The sequence below is a fragment of the Lonchura striata genome, chromosome 5 (assembly GCF_046129695.1).
Source record: "Lonchura striata isolate bLonStr1 chromosome 5, bLonStr1.mat, whole genome shotgun sequence".
NCBI classification, from domain to species: Eukaryota; Metazoa; Chordata; class Aves; order Passeriformes; family Estrildidae; genus Lonchura; species Lonchura striata.
In genome coordinates, this window is record NC_134607.1 from 2,315,604 (window position 1) to 2,335,105 (window position 19,502).

The 19,502-nt window shown below is 46.4% G+C and overlaps 1 long non-coding RNA gene across 1 annotated transcript; it reads left to right on the forward strand.

Annotated features, from left to right (window-relative positions):
• The first annotated feature begins 4,183 nt into the window (after positions 1–4,183).
• On the forward strand, positions 4,184–8,062 carry LOC110475209 (uncharacterized). Its single transcript, XR_013339970.1, has 3 exons — positions 4,184–4,231; positions 5,873–6,031; positions 7,969–8,062. It is a non-coding gene; the product is annotated as an uncharacterized LOC110475209 (long non-coding RNA).
• Positions 8,063–19,502: the final 11,440 nt, after the last annotated feature.

Genomic DNA, 19,502 nt, shown 5'->3' on the forward strand with positions numbered 1-19,502 from the left:
CCCCAGATACATACATACATACATACATACATACATACATACATGCATGCATGCATGCATATACACACACACACATATATGCACATACACACACACACACACACGGCTGTGGTCGCGTGATGCCGCACTAAATACAGCGTCCCATCCTGAAAATGACTCCTGCCCGTACTCGGTGTGATGGCACGAGCAGGGAAGTCACGTTGTGCCACACCAAAGATGGCGTCTTAACAGGAAGTGACTTCTGCCAGCACCCAAGATAGCGGTCGAGACCGAAAGTCGGACTATGCCACACCTAAGATGGCGGATCGGCACTGACATTATTTGACCTTCCAAATATGGCGGTAATTTACGCATGCGCCTTGGGTAGGGGAGGAAATGGAGTGCTGGAAGGAGCCGGGATGGGAATGGGTACACGGGATGGCGACACGGGAAATTCTTTTCAAACCGAGGCTGTTCACTGGTTATGGTCAGCTTCTTCTCCTAAATCCTGGTGGTTCCTTAAGGACGGAGAGGAGGTGGGAGGATGTTTGTTGTGTCTGATAAGGAGGCTGTAACTCTTAGGTATCTTGTTGCTGTTATCTCTGTGCGAAGAATTTCTTGATTGTTTCATCCCTTCCTTGAGCTAGTTAAAAAATATCTTACATTGCACAGTTTCTATTATAATATTATGTTATAACCTAAAACTGTATCTACCACATTACTTAAAAAGGATTAATACAGTACTACAAAATAACTTTCCAACGTAACAAACACAGTATTCAATTTAATATTTGCACAGGGCCAATAATTTAATTTAATGTTCATTTTTCACACTCCTCCTGTGGCATGCACGTTCCTTCCTCCCAGGCAGGCTCTGGGCTTGGATTCCTTGGCTGGCAATTGCTTGTGCAGGGAGCAGAGCATTTAAGGGGAAAGCAAAGCTGGGGATGTTCTGGCTTCAGGAAGAGACTGCAGAGAGATCCTTTGGGAAAGGACAGTGAACTTTTCCAGCTGGAAACAAGGGACAGTGAGCTTTTCCAAAACTAGCCAGTGGGGTGTGAAGGTGTGGGGCAGTCTGGAAGGCTCCTTGTGCCCAAAGGATCCAGGCAAGTGCAGCTCTGGAAAAGTCTGAAGTAAACCTTGGCCTGCCGCTTGTTGAGCTTGGAAGAGATGCTGAGTGTGAAATTGCAGGGAAGCTGCCCTCGCTGCAGTGGCTTGAGGGGGAAGCAGTGGCAGCTCTTTGCTGGCTGCTTCTTGTCCACCTTCCCCTCAGTCCCCTGGAGCTCCAGGTAATCCCACACCACCTTTGCTTTTCCAATGCTTTGCTGAAGGGTTTCTGAACATGGCAATGAGCTTTTCTGTGCTCCCCATTTATACGGGGGCTCCATATCAGGAAATGTCTCAGTGTCTGGATGGATTCCAAAGTGCCCCTGCCAGGTTAATTGCAGTGAAAAAAAGGCACATGAAACCCAGAGCCTGGACTGGGATGCCCCAGGCCCTGCCAAGCACAGGGGTCACTGCTTGGTGCTGATTCTCCAGTCCTGCCTGCTCTGGCCTTGTTCTGCCCTGCTCAGCCATCAGTGCCATTGCAGGAGCAGCAGAACATCCCACAGCTCCTGTGGGTCACTGGTTGCACTGACTTTGTGCTGCAGCCTGAGCTGTGGGGCCTGAGTTGCCTCCAGGCAGGCGGGATTGTTCCCAAATGCCATCCCCTGACTTGGCAGGGCTGTGTAATCCCAGCCCAGGTGCTGTTTCAGTGGTGCTGTGTGCTCCTCTTGCCTTGGCCTGCTGTCAGCAGCTTTGTGCTGCAGCTCAGTGAAGGCAGACTCGGTGTTTCTTGTGTGGGATTTTTGTGTGGGAGAGAAGTCCCTGTCAATTCGTCTCTGGAATTCCATCCCTGGATTGTGACTAACTCAGCTCTCCTGCAGCAGCTCTCTGCTGCTCTCAGGAGAGGATGAAGCTGAGAGCCCTGAGCCAAAATGATCCATGGCAGCCAGAGCAACGCTCACAGCCTGGCTCTGTCCCTGCTTTCAGAGTTCCAGAAACAAGGAAAATAGGCTCTGATTCTTTGCTCTCTCCACCTGTGTGGGAACTCAAAATGTCCCTCAGACATTTTTGGAGGTTCCAGGCCCAGGTCAGAAGCATTTGAGACCCTGGCAGACAACTGGAAACAGCTGTGATTTTGAGTTTGAGCCATGGAATGAGTTACCAACCTTGCAGGAAGAACAAGAAGTCACAAAAGTTTAGATGTTATAGTAGAAGTAGTTACAAAGTAGAGAGAAGAATTTTTTAGTGCTGTACAGGGGGGTTTTAATGCCTGTACAGGGGGGTTTTGGTTTTGTACATGGGGGTCAGAGGTTTTACGATGGAGGGATTTGGGCCTGCCCTGTCCTCCCTCTTTCTTCTTCCTTACCTCCATGTTCTTGGTGATGTTGGTACTCACAGATTGGTTTAGAGTAAAAAAGCACCATTTAATATAGATAGTAGATATTGGGGAAAAACTATAAACATGTAACACGTAATGTACCATATTAAAGACAACAGCAACCCTGGGCGGGGAGAGAAGAAGCAGTCGGGAGTCAGAGAGGATGTCAGTGTGTGTGTGCCTCTGCCTGAGCTGTGAGCAAACCACAGCAGCCAGAGAAGAAAATCTTCTAGATAACTTGCAATAAACAACCTTGAGACCTGACAACAAGAGACTGCTGAGCCTTTCCTCGGAAGCACGGGTTGGAGGAGAAGTTTTTCCACCACACGGAGCCACCTTGCAACCTAGGGTGGTCTTTGACACACCTGAGTGCTCACAACTTCCCCCATTTGCTCCATGTCCCTGAGCAGCATTCCTGGGCAGCTGCCACCCCCTGCTTTACAAATAAAGGGCAAAGGTGCCAGAGGGGTCTTTGGGAAGTGCCAATCCCTGGCTGTGTCTCCCTGTGCTTGCTGTAGTTCTCCTGCCTGGAGAGACCTCCATGGCCTGGGGCTTGTCTGGAAAAGTGATCTTGTTAAATTTATCAAAAACTGATGTTAGTAGACACTCAATTTCTGATGAGAAACATCATTTTACTTTTGCCTTTTCCAAGTTTTTTTCCAGGTGCTGCAGAGGATGAGTATTGTAAATGCAGGCGAACCCAATGGGAAGAAATGGTGATGTCTGACTCAATTCAGAAGGCTGAATTATTTCTTTATTATAGCTATGCTAAAATACATTAATATAGTATATAAAAGGAGGATACTAAAACTACATACTACTTTTTCTAACTCTCACCCAACTCGTGACCTTCTCTTGAGAGTCCAGCCCCAGGTGGGTTGGATTGGCCATCAGGCTCAAACAATCCTCACCTGAATCCAATCAAGCACTCACCCCAGGGAAACAATTCTCCAAACACATTCCACATGGGAAAAACAAGGAGCAGAAATAGATATTGTTTTCTCTTTCATTTCTCTCTGTGCACCTTTATGAAAAATCCCGAGAAGGAGAGAAATGTGCTTGCCACAGATGAGCATCTCTGTGCTCAGACAGTGAGCCAGAAGTCTGTGACTGCCACAGGGGACTTAATTTTCTTTTCCTCCCCTCTTTTAGGACAGGAAAAATCACTGAAGTTGCCCCAGCAATGCTCAAAGTTTTGGTGTTTGAGCAGCCAAACCCAACAGCTCCTGCCCCTGCTCCTGCCCATGCTGTGGGGTTGGTCAGAGGGACACAGGGCTCCTCTTCTCCTCTCTGCTGGCTTTGACTCCCTAGGGTTCACTGAGGCTGGGAATTGCATCCAAAGCCTTTTGAGGCTCCTGGTGCTCGGGGCTGTGGTGCTGGGTGTGCAGAAAGCATCCCAGGCTGTCTACCTCAGATGGGGATGTGCATTTCCACAGTTCCTCAGAGTGGGGAAAGGCCAGGAGGGTGATGGGAGGGGCTTTCTCCCAGGCCTGAGCATCCTCAAAACACCTCAGGGATGTTTTTTAAATGTTTGTTGTCTCTTGTTCCCCAGCCCAGGGCAAAGCTGGAGACAAGGCAGAGAGTGGCAAGTGTGAGTCCCATCTTTCAACCCACCCTTGGATTCCAGTTCCTCCCGGTGGGTCTGTGCTGCCCAAAGTGCAGAGGAAGGAGATGTTTGCTGTTTGTTCACCTGCTGAGCTTGGAAGAGACTATGAGTGTGAAATTCCAGGGGAGATGTGCCTGCTGTGGTGAGTGGAGAGAGAAGCAGTGGCAGCTGTTTGCTGTGTGCTGGTTTCCCACCTTGGCTTCGGTTCCCTGGAGCTCCAGGTAATCCCACACCACCTTTGCTTTTCCAATGCTTTGCTGAAGGGTTTCTGAACATGGCAATGAGCTTTTCTGTGCTCCCCATTTATACGGGGGCTCCATATCAGGAAATGTCTCAGTGTCTGGATGGATTCCAAAGTGCCCCTGCCAGGTTAATTGCAGTGAAAAAATGGGGAAAGAAGCCCAGAGCCTGGACTGGGATGCCCCAGGCCCTGCCAAGCACAGGGGTCACTGCTTGGTGCTGATTCTCCAGTCCTGCCTGCTCTGGCCTTGTTCTGCCCTGCTCAGCCATCAATGCCATTGCAGGAGCAGCAGAACATCCCACAGCTCCTGTGGGTCACTGGTTGCACTGACTTTGTGCTGCAGCCTGAGTTGTGGGGCCTGAATGTGAGGTTGGAATTAATGCAAATTTCCCGGGATTGTGTGTTTGGAGTTGCTGCTTTAGGGGTGGCAAGGTCTGGATTTGGATTTGTTGGCACTGAGTGCTCCTTGTGTCAGCTTTAGGTCTGGATTGCTGGGAATTGTTGGAGGAAAGAGAAGGGAATTGAAATGCACAGATCCATTCCTGGAGAAACGATCAGGATGGGAGAAAAGAGGGTGTGGGACTGCTGGGAGCTCCTGGAGAGAGGGAAAGGACCCAAGGATTGGAAGCAAAAGCCGTTGAACAAAGCCTGAAAAGGGGCAGGGGAAAGAGAGAAAGAATTCTTGCTCCAGGAATCCAGCAGGGGCCAGGAGAGGATCATTTTCCACCCACCAGCTCTTGGTGAAATCCTAATAATGAAGGTCAGAGGAAATTTCTTGTTTGCTGTTAGGTTTGGAATGAAAGGTGCTGTTTCAGAGGGGAATATTCACCTGTTAAAATTCTGCTGGATAAAGGCAAACAGGGAGGAAGCAGCTGGGGAATGAACAGATGGATTTTTGGTGGATACAGGGGAAGATGTGGCAAGGGGTTCTTAGGTAAAATACACCTCACAGGTACCACCAGGAAAAGCCCCAACTGCCCTTCTTTCCAGGCTCTGACATTCCAGAGGGGTAACCAGTGATTAGCACACCCATTTCTATAGTCTGTGGATGCCCAGTGCTTTGTTGGGAAGATATATTATTAGGAAACAAACAAATCCAGGGATGTAACTCCTGATAAAAAAACTCTGGAGGCTCAGGTGTTGAGTCACGGTAAGGTTTTATTGATTGGGTGGAAAGATTCAGATTTGCTGGGGTTCCTGTGTTTGCTTCAAGCTGCTTCTCCTCGTGAGACCTGGGAATAAGATTTCCCAGTTCCAGTGGCCTGAATAGGAAATGGCACCAACTCCAAAGTGTGGGAATTCTGTACATGCTTCCTTAGTTTGCCCTGGAAAGAGAAAGGAAACACAGTTTAAGCCTACCCTGAGTGTGTTTCCTCTTTTCTGTCACAGGGGGAGTGTTGCAGACCGATGAGAAGAGTTTGTGGTGTAGGGCAAAGGAATAATTCCATTTTATTTTGTGTCCATTTCTAATTCCTGATGAATTTCAGGAGGGGTGGAATCCCCTCTCTGTTAAATCAGTGCCTTTGAAGGTGATTTGAACAGACACACAGACCTTGCCTTATTTTGGAAGTCCTGGTGAGGAAGGGCCAGGGTGGGTTATTGTTGTTTCTGCTTCTTGCAGGGTTGAGAATCCCACTTGTTCCACGAATGAACAGCAGGATTGGTGTTTTGAGGATCCTTTGGCAAATTTCTGACAAGGAAGAGTCCCCACCAAGGTCTTGCCTGTGACACCTGGAGCTGCCCTGGCCCCTGAAAGGCTCCAAATCCCCTGGTGTTTGAGGTGAGCTGCGGCAGAAGGGAGGAGCAAATGCTTGGGATTGATCTCCTGCAAGAACTGCATTTTGGCAGCAGCATCAGCGGGGCTGTGCTGAGAAGCCTCTCCAGTCTGTGCTTCCCTGCAGCTCCTCCTCCTGCCCTGGGAGACAGGCTCCCTGCTCCCACTGAAGTGCAGAGCAATGGAAATTCCAGAGATGAAGCATCAGTGTGGAGTGGGAAGTGGGAAGCAGCTGCTGGAGCAGGGTGACCCAGTGAAAGGCACTTCCCAGGGACTTGGCAGCTACGTGGAATCATTCCTTTTTATGGAATGTAGCTGGGCTCCACCACGGAGTCCTAGCTCTGCTCCACCTCAGCCCTGGGCTCTTGCCAGATCAGCTCCTTCTGATCCTGAGCAGGCATAAATTATCCCTATTTGCTTCTCGAGGAAAAGGCTAAGCTTGGTGTCCTGCATTAGGCTTGTTTACAACCTTTGGAGTTTCCTTATTAATGACTGCCTGGGAAGGAGCTTGTGGGATGTGTTCATTGGACAAGTTTGGTCACAGCTGACAGAATTCCTGCTGGCTCCTTCCCCTCCTGGTCTCTCGTGTTTCACTGAGCAGAGCTGGCAGCACTGGGAACATCTTTGTGCTCCTGCTTTTCATCCTCTCCACAATCCAGAGGGTCTGGCAGGGGAGAAAGACAGGAGCCAGGAATATCAGGGCAAGGAGGAACTTCAGCTGCTGTCAAGCAGAGACTTCCCAGGCCTGGATCTGAAAAGACTCAGGCATTGCAACCCTCTGGCTCCTCTGTCCCATCCTGGACTGGATGTTTCTAGTTTTGGTTTAACAGCTTGTCCCAGGAAACCTGCACAAGCCTGACAGAGCATTTGTCCTGGTTTCTGAAGAACCTGGAATTCACACCTTTGTCCCTTGGCAGTGTTTTCTGCTCTCATTTCCCTCTGAGCACTCGCTGCTGGGATACCCTGGGACAAGCCCAGTGTATGGGATGGAAACTGCTCCGTGTCTCACCAGGAGGTTCAAAGCCCACTTGGGTTCCTGGGAGCAGTCGATGAGCTCGGGGTCCTGCTGGGAGGGTCAGCATTCCCTGTGCCAGGAGGGGCAGAGCAGGACACGTTGTGAGAGCTGTTTTCTACAAACGTGTGCAGTCCCTCAAGCACTTGCAGTAGGTGCTAAATCTCCATCTCCTTCCAAAACCCCAACCCGAGGCCCCTCCCGGCTTCCAGCGGGGGATATTCCAGCGGGAGCGATCCTGGGGCGGCCCCTGGGGCAGAGCAAAGGTGCCAGCTCAGGGCAGGGCTGGGAAAGGACCGGCACAGCCCCAGGGATCTGCAGGGGAGAGCTGGGGAGGCAGCTCGGGCCGAGGGCTGGGACATGTCCAGGGCCTGGGGGCAGGAGCAGGGGCTGGAATTGGGCACCGTGAGGAGACCCCAGGCAGGGAATGCCTCCACCAGAGCTGGAGCCGTGGAATGCTGGAATGGTTTGGGGTGGAAGGGACCTGGAAAGCTCATCCTGCTCTACCCCTGCCACGGGCAGGGACACCTTCCACTCTTCCAGCTTGCTCCAAGCCCCGTCCAGCCTGGCCTTGGACACTGCCAGGGATCCAGGGGCAGCCACAGCTTCTCTGGGCACCCTGCGCCAGGGCCTCAGCACCCTCACAGGGAACAATTTCTTCCCAAGATGCCATCTATCCCTGCCCTGTGTCAGTGGGAAGCCATTCCCCGTTGTCCTGGCACTCCAGGGTGACAGGTACTGCAAAGGGAAGGAGTCAGAGATGGGGACCAGGAATGTTTCTTGCTTTTCCCAGCTAAAAGAGACTTGAATCACAATAGCTTGGGATACTATTTGTTACATGACCTCAGTGAGGGCATGTGGCCATATCTGCTGTATTTATGGATACTTTATTCCCTGTTCAATCCTTTTCTTCCCCTTTGGCTCTCCATAGACCACAGGGGCAGTGAGTGAAAAGCCACATCCATGGACACAAAGGGGACCTTCCATCCAGAGCAGCTCCTGGCCATGGCTGAAAGTTCAGTGAGTGGAAGACAGAAGTAGATGGACTCACAGCTCAGCTGGAAATGTTTTCCACAGGTCCTGGAGGTTGATCAGGCAGGTGCTCCCTTTGGAAAGCTCTGGTGTTGTTCCTCTCCCGTCTCTGCCGCTCTCTCCCCACAGCTCTCGTGTCACTGTCCCTCGGCACGAGGTGATTTCCCTCTCTTGCTGCTGGAAGGGGCTGGGAGCTTCCCAAGCAGCTGGGACAGGACTGGCTGGATCCTGTCAGCTCTTTCTGAAGGGAATTGATCTAATCCTGCTGGCCTCTCCCACAGCAAGGACTGTTCCTGTGTTCCCTGTAGCCAGGGAATATTTGGCAGCCAAGCGAAGGAGAGGAAGGGAAATGATGCTTGCAGCAAGCATAGGTGTGTCTGTGCTGGTTCAGGGTGTCCTTGGAATCATGGAATCCTTCAGGTTGGAGGAGCCCTGTGAGATCTCGGTGCCCAACCGTTCCCCAGTGCTGCTGAGGCCACCACTGTCCCACGTCCCCAAATGCCACATCCACGCGGCTTTAAATCCCTCCAGTGCCCTGAGCGCTGTGCCAGGGCTGGACAGCCTTTCCCCTGTGAGACTTCCCAATATCCAGCCTAAACCTCCCCTGGGATCGCCTCAGGCCATTTCCTTTTACCCATTTCAAATGCTTCCAATCATTCCCTTCTCTTTTCATCACCTCGGGCTGCATTTTCCCCTCTGGTTTTAGCTCTGCTGGGGATGTGAGTTTTTCTTCCAGTCTTTTGGCAAAGCTCGGGCTAACTTCGGGAGCCGTGGGCAGAGATTCCCGCTGGGCTGCAGGCACAGGGCAGGGCCGGGAGCTCCTGGGCAGCTCCCACGGCAATTCCCTGCCGCTCCCCCTGCATCCCGCCCGGACAAGCTGCGGAGAATCCTGGCGGCCACAGCTGGGAACTCGCTGGATTGGAAGCAAAGCTGAAGGGATTTACAGAGCAAAGCAGAGTGGTATTCCACACGAGGAATTCGGGATTTGGGATGGTCCCCCCAATCCCTAATCCATAATCTTTTGTTCATTTTCTTTTGGATGCTGCAGCCTGATGGGCTGGGGGAGCTGCTCCTTTCCGTTTCCATTTAATTTTCCACATTTCATTGATTCTCTGTGGAAATGTGCTTTTAATAAAAAGGCCCAGGAGGACATTGCTGACATCCCGCAGGTGTGCTCAGACCCAGGATTGTTCTGGCTGGCAGAAGCTGCACCAATCTCCCAGGAATCTCAGGCTGCATTTTCTTTTCTCCCGGTTCTCCCAATTCTCACTTTGGGGGTGCAGTGCACCCCTGCCCTATCTCCTGGAAGAGTTTTGGGATTAAAAGTGTTCTTTTATGTTCTGCAGTGTTTAAAATTTCATTAAAAAGAATAAAACCGTATCCATGTGGTCTGGGCTGGTTCATTTGCATTGGTTAATTAAAGCAAATAATTGAGAAGGGGTTTGAGCAGCCCTTGGTTGGAGCTGGCAGCTCTTCCTTGGTTTCTTCATTCTTGGAATTTCTTTGAATTATTCCTTAAGCAGTTCCTGCAATCAGGATACACAGTGAGGAGAAACAGCATTCCTGCCCTGCTGGATTGGGAATCCAAGTCCAGTTCCTCAGAGGGATTGAGGGGACGGGGAGCTGAGCCTCAGGCTGGGATTTGGGAGCAGGAATTCAGTGAGGAGGGGAGAGGGGAGATCCCCCAAAGCTGGTGAAAGCAAATTCTGCTGGGTTTGGGTGCCCCCAGCCCAAAAAATGATCCTGGTTAAAGGGGACTGGAGAAAGCAGCGGGATGGGCTGGGGGGCTGTGCTGGAACCCCCAAACCCTGGACAGGGATGCTGGACAGTGTCAGCTCCATGGGGGCACTATGGAAGGGCTCTGCTGGGATCCCCAAATTCCAGCCAGGAGTGCTGGGCACTGCCAGCTCTTTGGGACACTGCCTGATCCCAAGAGTTTTCCCCATTATTTCCTGTTGTGCTCAGCCCCTGGCACTGCATCAGAGACCCACAGGCTTAAAGTGCCATGGGAGCAGCTGGAATCACAGGCGGTCACACAGGAGCCGGTCCAGGACTGGAAATGAGCCGTTCCACAGGTTTATTTTTCCCAGTGGGTTTTTAATTTAAAGCAGAACACTGCCCGTGCCCCGGCCCCGGCCCCAGCCCCAAATCCTTTATTTCTGGGGTTTCTCCGTGAGAATTTTCTGCCCAGGCTGGATGAGAAATTCACACCAACTCCCCCGGCTCTGCGGGCCCGGCGGGTCCGGGGGTCCCGGAGCACTTCCACTGCAAACTGGGTACCAGCAGTTTGGAGCACTGCTGTCCCCAAGGAGTGGCTTGTAGGAATCTGAAAATCAGATGGGAGTTGAAGGGCTGGGAAAGGAGGGATAGGAACCATAAAAGCACAAAATGGCTGAGTGGAAAGGGACATAAAAGATCATCCATTTCCAAGTCCCCTGCCATGGGCAGGAGCACCTTCCACCATCCTAGGTTGCTCAGAGCCCCATCCAACCTGGCCTTGGACTCCTTGCTGCAGGATGCTGTGGATGGTAGCTGTTTACAAGTGTTCAGCTGGTCAAACTCATGGAAGAGAAATCCCTTGGAGGTTTATATTTGAAATAAATTCCACCACATTGTGAAGCTTCTGGAGTTCAGGGAATGGACTTGGAGCAAGAACAGCACTAAGAGTCATTCCTGTGGACTGCATTATTTCCTTGACCAGCACTCAGGGTTCAAAGATGCAAATTTATAATCTCAAGTTTTACTGAAACAAGGGATTTTAAGTGCCTTTGTGATTCTGCAGAAGGGTGGCTCACCACCTCCCACGGAGACTTTTGCTCAGTCTTCCCATGACATTCATACAAGTGATTGATGAAGGAGGTGCTCCACATGTGTCCACGGCAAAGACTACACTGACTTGTTCCAGAAAATGCACCATGTGGCAAGTCCCACAGCCATTCCCTAAATGTGACCCAAGCCTAAGTGCTTGTCCTCAGCTGCCACCAAAGCAGCTCCTTCAAAGCTTAACACTAGAGATAAAAACCACAGAGAATCTTGAGTTTCTGTACATAAAAGGAAATGGATTAATAAATGCTGGGGCAGACAGCGCTGCTCGTGTGAGCGGAGCCTTCATGGCTGGGCTGCTTTTGGCTGGGGCACAGTTAATTTCCTTCCCAGGGGCTGTGTTTTGGGTTTGTGCTGAACACGGGGTTGATAATACAGGGATAATTTTGGTTGTGCTGACACAGACCCAAATGGTTTTCCTACTGGCAGGGGGGCTGGGGGTGCGTGGCAGGAGACACAGCTGGGACAGGTGACCCCAGGTGACATTCCAGACCTTGTGGCATCATCATCATCAGTGTATAACGTGGGGGGAAGCAGATGGAAAGGGATGGACGTTCAGGGTGATGGTGTTTGTCACCTTTAGGTGTGATGGGACCCTGCTCTCCTGGGGATGGCTGAGCACCTGCCTGCCCATGGCAAGCAGGGAATTGATTCTTTGGTTTGCTTTGTGTGCACAGCTCTTCCTTTCCCTGCAAAACTGCCCTTATCCCAACCCAGGGGTTTTGCAGGTTTTACCCTTCCCATTCTCTCCGGTATCCTGCCGGTGGGGAGTGAGGGAGCCTCCACCAGGCACCAGTGAAGGTGTCCCTTGTCTCATCCCTCCCTGGCCCACAGGATGGCACTGCGACACTTCTGTTCGAAATGCCTTCTTGAACTGTCCAAGGGAACCAGCACGCAAAATCCCACCAAAACAAACCCTGAACATACCTTTCTCTTCCTTCTTCTTCCCCCACTTTATATATTGAGCCACAAGGTCTGGAATATCCCTCTGCTGTCGGAATCTGAGGTATTGATGATTCTGAGATTGTAGAAAGTCTCTGTCTTTCTGCCCCGCTGCCAAAGCAGAAGCCATCATTGGTCTGTGCTGGTTTCCAGGTTGTTTATTCTGTTGATCTCTAACATGTTCTGCTGCCCTGCCCAGCTCTGTCCTGCAGGGCAGCGTGTGGGGCTCTGCCCTCAGTGGGATGTTACAAACATTAAATACCAGAAACTCCCTGGGCTGGATTTACAATAACGTGCCAATATCTGTCACCTACGTTGGACAGTGTGTCCCCAGCCTGAACCAACAGAAAAATGCCAACACCACAGTGAAATATGGAGGGCATGAAGAAGGAGAAAAAGGACAAGACACACCCAATTTCCTCCATCTTGTCCCCTTTGGACCCCTCATCTAGAATCCTAAAATTTTACTTTTGCACCCATGCCACACTTAATTATTACTCATATCAAACACTCAGAGCTGGTAATCCATCCTGTGAGATTGAAAACTCTTTTCCATGGACAGAGATCACAGCCAGTGTCTCTCGGGGCTCTGTCCAGGGGGGTTCCTGACCCCTGCCAGGGTCCCAGACCTTCCAGGGCAGCCAGAGGGAAGCCCTGGATTCCCACAAGAGAAGGCAGGACTGCCAGCAGCAAGGGGACAGATTGAGTTAATTTGTATTTGTGTGAAAGATTTGAAAACTGGCCAGTGACCCAGTGGTCAACAGGATGGTCACTGCCATGCAGTGACGTGGGACGTGCCTTACCCTGCTCTGGGAGGGATGGCAGAGGTTCATGGCAGAGAACAGCAGGCATTCAGTCACTTCGAGTGACATCAGATTTCTGAATTGTGCAGCTGCTGGTCTTCAGAACAAGTGCATCCCCTGGCAGGAGCAGTCAGAGATGTGCATGGAGGGAAGGCCCCTGGACCAAGGTGGGAGATGAAGTTGCTGCCTCGTTCTCTTGATGAAGAGAAGGAGGTAGCACCTTCTGTGCCACATAAGATGTCTTGGGCAACAAAGATTTCAAGTCATCTCCCAACTAAATGACAGTTGCAATTGAAAATAGGCAAATCCACGCCTTCTTTTTCCAGGCTGTTGTGATAAAATGTGGAGGTGTCTCTGCTGGTGACAGGATGCTCAGGTGGCTCAGAGTTAGGGCCTGAACCCTTGGTTCTGTTGGGAGGAGCAGTCCTTCGCCAGTGTCTGCATCGGAGCCAGGATTTTTCAGCTTTTGTGTCTTTTACCCTCTGGGACTGGGAAAGAAGGTACAGAGACCAATATTTGCAGTTACAGTTGAGAATTGTCCACGAGTGGCTGTAAGTTAAGGAAATATTTTCCCTCATCAACTTCCTGGTCATTGGCAGCTTTGGTGGCAGGTGGCGGATGGCAACGTAGCTGTTAGGGCAGCCAGACTGATGAGCAAATTTGGGAAGCTGCCCCCTGCCTGAACAGATGTTCCTTTGCACAAACAAGTTTGGAAAGAGTACATCAGATCACCATGTTTAATAGCTCTGATTTTCACGTCAGAGAAATCAATATATTTTGAGAATGGAAAACTTCATAAAGTTACTTTTACTGTTCTAATTCAATCAATGAGAAATACAAAAAGCACCCAGCTATGAAATAATTAAAAGTGATAGGCATGTCATATGATTTTATCCTAATTCTATCCCTTTCTAGACAGAGCAAGGAGATTATTTTAATGAAATAATGAGTATTTTACTGTGTAGTGATGTTTGGAGTAGAAAAGCTCAATGGAAGACTGAGAATATATGGGCAGATGACATTGAAATGGTAAATATTGCACCGTTATGAAATAAATAAATTTTTAAGCTTTCTAACATTTGAAGTATTTCTTTAAAAGCTAATTTTTTTGTGTGTGTTTGAAAGTAGTTGTAAAAGCAATACCTCACTGTCCCACAGGTGTCTGTGTGTGGGTGTAACCTCTGCTCATGTCAGTGTGTATTGCTGTCTTTGAATGTGCTTGCTAAACACCTGGCCTGTGGAGAAGCTCCTGTGTCAGGCTCTTTAAATCTAATTAATCTCGTTTCCTGGTGAATGCTGTTAACCACTTACTTTGTGTCTTTTATGTGTCTCCCCAGCCTGTATCCCATGTTCCTCAACCTTCCACGCTTCCTGCCCCTTCCCTGGATTTAGTGCAGTATCAGTGCTTAATTCTGCACAGCAAGCTCAGCCAGATTCATCCCTCACTGAAGAGAGAGGCAGCCAAAGAACAGATTTGATGTCGTGTGAGTGACAGGAAGGAACCTTCATTCTGATCTCAGTGTGCTTTAATTCTGTTTTTAAGATATACAGATTTTTTATTTTGCCACTCTTAAGTTAGATGCAATCTGTTTGTGTACCAGCTCTCTGGGAGTACCAAGAGCCTCTTTGGGTAGGAAGAGCTGCAGATAAGGTTTTTTTTTTTTTAATTGGCTTGAAGTGTAATTCTGTCTGTGGCACATTAACCAGAAAAAGTGAAGAAATCCTGTTTTAGGTGATGATGAAATGTAGGTTGCACTTTAAGAGTGATTTCTGTTGTTACCTGTATGAACTAACTAACTGTGGTTTTGGAGAACGAATGGACAAACCAGTTCACACAGTGTGCAGCTGTACTGGCAATTTTGGCTCTTTCAGTTTTGGATTTGGAAGAAGGAAGTTATGTGAGTCTCAGCCTCTACAGCTACTGAATTGTCATACCTAATAGTGGAAAGTCATGAGTCATGCTATCACCCTGTTCCATTTTCATGCCTCCAGAGTGATCTAACATGCTTAGAAGCTGGGTGCCTAATGATATCCTTTGAGGTTATTAACTTTGTAGGACAGGCTCTTTAACTAGTTATTCTGGTACAATTAGGAAATCAGTATTTCAAGTGCACAGAAAATGGCTTTTCTTTTCTGAACACTCCTCAGAGGTCAGTGCCTTTACTTGTCCTCCCTTAACCCACGAGCTGCTTTTAGTGCTCAGCAAGCTCTGGCTGCCCTCGTAGTCAGCCTCTCCCTTGCTCTCCTCCTGCCCCGTGGCTTTCTGCAGGCACAGCTGCTGTGTTCAACTGCTCTTCAGCAGTGCCCTGTCCTCTGCTCCTCACTCCAGCTTTGTTCCTCCTTCAGTTTTCTCTGGAATCCCTCCTTAGACCTATGGAATTGTAGAGTACCCAGAGTTGGAAGGGACCCACAAGGACCATCCAGTCCCAGCCCTGCACAGACACCCCAACAACCCCACCCTGGGCATCCCTGAGATCCTTGTCCAAACTCTCCTGGAGCTCTGGCAGCCTTGGGGCTGTGCCCATTCCCTGAGGAGCCTGGGCAGTGCCCAGCACCCTCTGGGGGAAGAACCTCTGCCTGATACCCAGCCCAGACCTCCCTGCCACAGCTCCAGCCTGCAGGATGCAGTTGGATTTTGTCAATTGTCATAACAACTTTGCTCAGCAATTGCTCAGCACCTTCAGCAACTCCAACAGCTGTTTTCAGTTTCTTTGTCTGAGCAGCTAAGAACAAGGATTTTCTCGTAACTGGGCAGCAACTAAAATTGTTTTGCATATGGTTTTTTAGAAGTTTCTTGCTTTACAGTGTTCCTGTTGTGTCAGAGGGAATGCACCTAAACCCAGGTGCATCCGTATTCCAGCCTGAATTACTGGGCACTCAATGAACACAATAGAAGAATGAAATCACCAGAGCTGATATTTTCTGCTCCTTTTTTCCCCATGTGATTTTTGTCTCCTTTGATCAAATTCCTTATTCTTTTATTAGATTAAGAAATCTAAATTATATGCAGCACTATTTCTCCACTTTACAATGATGCAGTGAGCTGGAAACTGCTATGTATGGCTTAGATTAGAAAAGAATAATATGTGGGAGAAGTTAGTAAAAATCTTAAAGCTTTTTTAGATTTGACTTTGTGAAAGGTTGTCCAGAAAGAGTGAAGTGACTAGAAATATAGTCCAGTTGTTGTTGGGTCTAGTCTACCAGAGGCCATTCTTGAACCAAAAGCCCTATCATGAAGTTGAATTATTACAGTGCTTACTGGAATAAATACTATCAGCTGTCCTGCACCTTTATCAGTTCTGAAAGTAGATGGATATAGCCTCCCTTATTCCTTAACTGTGCTTTTATGTGGGAAAGTCAGAGGGTGAACATCAAAAGCTGCAGGGTGATATGAAATAACTCACTTAGCAGCAAAGATGCATTGCATACATTTTAAAGTAAATTAATTCAAATCTACCATAGCTCTTGGGGCAGCTATGTTATGGTATCATTTCTCAGTCTTCTACAGAGAATCCAAGAATTCTAAGTTTTAGCCAGGCAGGCTTCCCACTTTACATTTTAAATGTTAAATCTTTTCTGGTTTGACATAATGAATAAAAGTAGAAAAGGCCAGGTCAGGTGGATGACCCAGGAAGCAGCATTGCATTGAAAGTCCTTAACTGCTGCCTCTGGAAATGCTCTAGGGAAGCAGCAGTTCCTCTGTATTTCTTTAAAAAGTGAAATATTTCCGAGCTAAGGGAAAAAGCACTCAGGGGAGAAGGCAAGAGATCTGCAGCAAAGGAGATAAAGAGCAGCACAAGCATCGTGGAAAGACAGTGATGAAGACAAGTAATGAATATTCCAGAAAACAAAGATGAAATGTATTTATCTTTTGGTGGTCAGGAAAATATTTTCCCTTAAAGAACTTCTCAAGACAACCTTTCAAAAAACAACTTCCTGACCAATACCTTTTTGCTGTTGTTTTGTTGACACACCAGAACATCTTCAATTAAAAATTATCTTTTATTTATATGCTATCTGAAACACACATTCATCTCTAATAATTTTTCTGCTCTAAGTGCTGATTTATCTCTTACTTTTTCTACTCTTTACACTTTTTGGCCCTTTTTGGGGCTAGTGTCAGTAACAGTAAAATAATATTATGTAGTCACTCTACTCTTGCATCTGAGTTAAGGGCCAAATACTTCTTGCTCCTCATATTTTCAGTGGGCAGAAAGAGGGGTGTCCAGCAAGGAGAGTCAGAGTCTCTTTCCATTGTTTTTTTGCTGTTTTTAGGCTGCCCACATTGCTGACCTTGAGTGACAGCAGCAGCCAGCAGGAAGAACATTTGGCTGTGTTGGCCCCTGCTCATCTTCCCACAGAAACCTTCATGGAAATATCACTGCAGCAGTAGGATTACGTGTGGGGTTTTCATTCTGGTAAAAGAACACTTCAGAAAGGTGTAAAAATCTGGAGTAGAATGATCCAGCTCACAGGCTGTGGCTTCCAGCCTTCTTTTCTGAATCAGTCTCCCTGCTTGGACACTCCCTGGTTTTAGTCATTCAGGAGCTATTTGGAGGCTTTCCCAGTGTGGGGAAGATAAAAACATTTGGTTTTGGTTGTCATTAAGCAGACAGCGTTCCCTTGATAAAAAGGAATTGTTTCCTGGGGAGCAGGTTGAGGCAGGAGACTTGAGACATCTCAGGAAAGCCTTTCTGGCTAAAATAATTATTTGGCTTCATGGTCATCTACTGTTCAAAACCAGCAATTGTCATACTTGGAATCCAGGTGTTTGATTAGAACACACACACAAAACAAAGTATAGAGGAGTTGCCTAACTCTGTGAAACTCAGTGGTTTTGTAAGAATTTTTATTTCTTTTTGAATAGAGTTCTCTATGTAGCTTGGAAAAATTACCTGTGTTTATGTCTGTCTATAATGTTTGAGTTGTTTTTGCCTAAGATACAGGATTATTTATATTGAGTTTTATTTTTATCATCTTCATTAGTGCTAATGAAGGCTGTTTTCAAGGGCTTAATTTGGAGATATATCAGAGGCCAGCACACCATTTACAGCAAGAAAAACTGAATGCCAGCTCAGAAAAGAAACTAAACTTCAGCTCCCCTCTCCCCTTTTATCTGTTTGTTTTCTTCTTGTTGTCTTTTTCAAAGCAAAAATGCTATGAAATGTGGTTACAATCAGATAATATGCAACACAGAAATATAGAATGGTTCATTTTCTACCTCTGGAAGCTTCTTTCTCCTTGCCCATCCTAATGATGGTCTTGATATATGCATTTTATTTTCCATGGGTCTGCTGTCGTCTCCATGGCATTCCCAAAATTCCAGATTGTTTACTTTCAGTGTCATCAGCAAATTCATTCAGGCCCCTTGGATGCTTCCCAGGCAGTGCCACGCTCCATCTCCCCGTGCCAGGGTAACACTTTTCTCCAGCAGATTCCTCTAAGAGACACAGAGCCCTGAAAAGTCTGGAGTGCAGACTGAGAAATTTCTATTTTCTACACAGATGTGGGTTTCTATTGGTCTTTTTTAAAATGTTTGCTTCGTTTTTGTGTTGTGATAAGAGCTGCTAGTGAAAGGAGTGTAGTGTGGGTTTTTTTGCTGGTAGTTGGTTGGCTGGTGGAGCCTTTCTGAATTTTTTGGATGGTATTGGTGGGAATTTGATGCTGTTTGTTTTGGCATTTTATTTTTAGGAATTGGATTATAACTCTAATGAAACAAAACAAATGCATAAACATGAAAATGGGAATATAAAACTTCCATTTTAAATATAAACAGAAAACATATAAATAAAACATGTGGCATAAATAATGCTATCCATTACTATTAGGTATGATATTGTTTGTTATAGAGCATTTTATATGTTTATAGACATAAATATAGATTACAAATATAAACAAAATATCCATATAAAGAAATATCATTAATACATGTGGATATATAAATATAAAAATTATTAAATAATAGGAATCAATACAGTACATAATGCGTATTCTACTGTATATGTCTTATTATAATGAATTACATGTCATAAATATTATATATCGAAATATGGTACTTCAATATATTTTGATAGATTATATAAGTCCTTGTAAAAATCAAAAATAGAAATAAAGAAAGATTTAAATATAGTTTAAAATAAAGGGGATTTTATTTTCTAGTTGGTAGTAGGTAGGGGTTTTATTATAAAAATTTTAAATATAAATAAAATAAAATTAGAAATCTATATATAGAAATATATCCTAAATACGTTAAGATCTATATAAAAATTCAAAGGTAAGTAAATATAAATATTAGCAGTATGTACGAAATAGAATTTAAATAATAATTTATCTATCTTGCTACCTTATTATATATATAATATATATTTATAAATACATCAATATAAAGTAGAAACTCAAATGTGACTATAATGATGAAAAAACTATAGAAATATTCAGGTATCATTTAAAGAAAGGGCTTTTTGTGTTTTTATTTGGTTAGAGGCAGGGTTTTAGTGGAAAAAATATGAATATACATTTTATTTTGATATCATTCTAAATATGGAAATATATATTCAATGTATACAGGTGTATAGATAAAAATATAAAATAGAAATAAAAATAAGTATTAGGAAGAGATAGACTATAAATAACACCATATATCAATCTACATTTTAAATATAAATTTGAATATAAATGCAACAAATAGAGATAAATTTAAATGGAGTCTAATTAAAGGGCCTTTTAAAAAGATTTTTACTTGGATAGAGGCAAGGGTTTATTTTAAGCAATATAAAACTTTTAGAAATAAAAATCTAACTATAGAAATATGTAAGCAATGTATAAAAATATAAAATGTAATAAAATAGAACAGGAATAAATGTAA